The sequence below is a fragment of the Chrysochloris asiatica genome, unplaced genomic scaffold (genome assembly GCF_000296735.1).
Source record: "Chrysochloris asiatica unplaced genomic scaffold, ChrAsi1.0 scaffold00206, whole genome shotgun sequence".
Taxonomy (NCBI): Eukaryota; Metazoa; Chordata; class Mammalia; order Afrosoricida; family Chrysochloridae; genus Chrysochloris; species Chrysochloris asiatica.
In genome coordinates, this window is record NW_006408724.1 from 1,038,953 (window position 1) to 1,042,874 (window position 3,922).

Consider the following 3,922-nt stretch of genomic DNA (forward strand, 5'->3'; position numbering starts at 1 on the left):
GGGATGTAACCCCTACAAGTGAACTCATCTCTCTGGTCTCAGAAGAAAACCATCAGAGTAAACCATGCACAGTAAGGCATGTCACCTCCCTCTTGCTCCACCAGAAATGTGTCATTGTCTTTGTCTACATTTTCAATGAGAACAGGTGATGTTTACCACAAAGAGAAAGAGCTCCAATGTTGTGCTTTGTGCCTCAGTGAGGGGGTTTGTTTTGGGCATAGAGCTTTGGTGTCCAGAAAGCGCATCCACAAAGTCTACACCAGGCCAGCCATGGTGAGTGATGGTGTGAAAGGGTTCGCACAGGTCTCCCTGGAGTTTCAGATGGAGTCACAGGAGAGGTGGCAGTATTGGAACTGCATGACACTCTTTGGTGTGACCTTGCCTATTTGAAAGCATCAGCCAAGCATGACCAAAGCACCCGGTCTCAATCTTCCAAGTGTTGAGACAGTTTGTGAGCAAATAGCATGGACACATGGTTTCTCTCCTACCAAGAGCATCCATACATGATTAATTTGTATTTAACAACAAGCTTGAATGACAGTCACTTTCAAAACACTTAATTTCTAGACTGATGTTTTGTTGTTGTTGTTATCTTGAGCCAATTTTGACTCACAGCAACTCCTTCTGATATAGTAGAACTATTCCCATAAGGTTTTCTACATTGTAATCTTTACAACAGCAGATACATAGGTCTATTTCCCCATGGAATTTCTGGGTAGGTTCCAACCACAAACCTTTTGGCTAGCAGTTAAGTATCTAACCATTGTCCCATCAGGACTTCTGCAGGTTGACAAAAGAGTAACATACAAATAAATTAGGGAAAAAATTTTATTAAAAAATATATATGAGCAGGCTTCAAAAAGTTTGTGGAAAAATGGAATGAAAAAATAATGGAATTTCTCAACTAACTTTTTGAAGCTTTGTCATTTAAGTGTAATATAAATTAAAGAAAGAATCCTATATATACATAAATAGAGCATAGTAAGCTTTTTCTAATTTTTTATATGTTACTCTTTCATTTTATATATTTTTGCTGCTGATCACTGTGTAGTACCTTTTGAACTATGAAGTAATCAGATAGCTCTTTAATCCAGTGGTTATGCAAATAGCTAAGCATTTGGCTATTTACCAAAAGGGTGGTTGTTCAAACTCACCCAGAGTTTCCTTGGAAGAAAGAGCTAGCAATCTGCTTCTGAAAGGTCATGGCCATGAAAGCCCTACAAAGCACAGCTCTATGACTCAACAGTGACTGGATTGAATTTATACGAGGGGCAACAAAGAGTTCCTGGAAAAATGAAATTAAAAGGTAATGGAATTTTTCCATGAACTTTTTGGCTCTCTTGTATTTCTTCTAGTGCATTCTGTTATAGCAGAAAAGAAAACCAATGGAAATTTTACAATGTCTGTGAACATAACCGAGGACCCTCTAAGCTACTATTGGTCTACTCATAAGTAAATGATTCAGGGCCCACAGTGCAGTGGAACAGGAAGAAGTCAGAATTCAATGTCCACAGTCCTTGTTTCCGGCCCCTTCTTTATCACATAGCAGCCATGAGGCCTGGGGAAAGCATGGAACTCTCTGAGTTGTCTCCTTGGCTGGTAATGTGAGTGTTATTCCAGATGCCATCTGAGGTCTTTGCAAAATTTCAAAACGTCTCTTCAGAGCTGAAGCAATCTATATTCCCAGACAATGTAGGAATTTGAAAAGAGACAATGAGAAGAACCGCCCAGCTAAGCCACTCCCAAACTCTTGATCCTCAGAAAATAATAAATGTTTCTTGCTTTTATTTGATAATAAATAAATAGAATAACTGGATGAGCTCTGGGGAAGTCCTGGATGGTAGAAACAGCTATGCATTTGGCTACAACCCAAAAGACTGACAGTTCAAGTCCACCTAGAGGCATTTCGGTAGAAAAGTCTAACAGCTGTGCTTCTGAAAAATTAGCCATTGAAAATCCCATGAGCATAGTTCTACTCTGACACATGTGGAAACACCATGAATTGGAATTGACTTGACAGAAACTGGTTAGTATAGGGTTTATAGGAGCTCCAGTGGTATTCCAAAATTCTCTGCAGTCCAGAACACCTGAGCTTCCAATGTGCCCATCAACAAACCTTCCCTGGTTTGGCCCAAGTGACTAGTCAGATCTGGACTGATTTGGGATGAACATATGACTGTGGTTCTCTGGGAATCCAGTCTGAAGACAGATTTCACCCTCTGCTCTGAAGCTAATTTAGAAAAAAGGAGGGAATTGATTGCAAACACCCATATTCATTTCATAACACTATAGGAACTAGCTTCCCTCGGTTCTTATTATAATAACAGCTCTTTACATATTTGTAATAATCTGATAAGTAGCCCTGGGAGACCCACCAAAGTGCAAATGCTAATATGAAATCTAATAAAAGTTATAGGTTCAGCCATTTCTTGAATTCTTAAAGTAAGTCATGTCATACCTAACATTCTGCATGCTTAGGTAGGGCCACGAGCTGTCTCCATATCACCAAACTCAGCCATCAGTCTTAGTCTCCTCTCACTCGATGTCTCAGCAGCGTTGGACACGCTCTTTCTTTAGTTCTCTCCTTTCTTGCCCTGTATGTGCTGTTGTTGTTGTTGTTGTTGTTGTTAAGTGCCATTGAGTCGGTTCCGACCCATAGCGACCCTGAACAGGGTTTCTGAGGCTGTAAATCTTTACGGGAGCAGAAAGCCTCTTCTTTCTCTCGCGGAGCAGCTGGTAGTTTCGAACTGCTGACCTTGCAGTTCGCAGCCTGATTCGTAACCACTACGCTACCAGAGCTCCTTCTGTATGTGCTAGGTGACCCGAATTTTTCTTCTACTTCCCTAGCATTCCTTCATTGTCTCTTTAGCTGGCTCCACCTCTTCTCCCAAACTCTAAGTGGGAGGTGTCCTCCAAAAGTTATACCAAATTCTAACTTAGGAACTCTGATACATGAAACAAATACACTGTCAAACATAACTAAAAACACACAAATTGTAGGAAACAAAACAGATGACTGGGACCTCCTAAAAGTTAGACATTTATGTGTATTAAAAGATTTCCACAAAAGAGACCACACAGACTGGGAATAAAATTTCTGCAATGACATATCAGACAAGGATCTAATCTCTAAAATTTGTAGAAAACTATGGTTTGACATTGTAGGATCTGCACTGGACAGTGAACCATAAGGTCGGCAGTTCAAACCCACCAGCTGCTCCTTGGAAACCTTGTACAGGGTTGCCTCCTCCCTGTGGTTCTCATTTCCATTCCACATGGAAGGAATTGAAATCATTGAGAAGAAACAAAGTATAAGATTTGTTGAATATAAAACTGATGATCTTCTCTGTAAACTTTTACTCAATTCATAATAAGAAGTTTAAAAAAAAAAAAAAAAGTATACTGAATTCTTACTACTTCCTCCTATGAATGTGACCTTACTTGGAAATAGTGTCTTTGCAGATATAGTACGGAGTACTTTTTGGAAGATCGTAGAAGATTTGATGCCTTTGAGTTGTGGTGTTGGAAGAGAATACTAAAAGTGTCATGGGTTGCCAAAAGAACCAAGAGATCTATTTTGGAAGAAGTGCAGCCAGAGTGCTCCTTGGAGGCCAAGATGGCTAAACTTCGTCTCTCATACTTTGGACATATTGTCAGGAGGGAACAGTCGCTGGAAAAGGATATCATGCTGGGTAAGGTGGAGGGTCAAAGAAAAAGAGGAAGACCTCCAACGAGATAGATTGGTCAAGTGGCAGCAGCTATGGACTCAAGTGTGGCAACAGTAGTGAGGTTGGCCCAGGATCGGACATTGTTTCGTTCTGCTGTGCATAAGGTCGCTATGAGTCAGTGCTGACTCAATGGCACCTAGCAACAACAACAACAACAACAATTTGTTGGTAAGTGCCATCAAACTGGTTTTGAT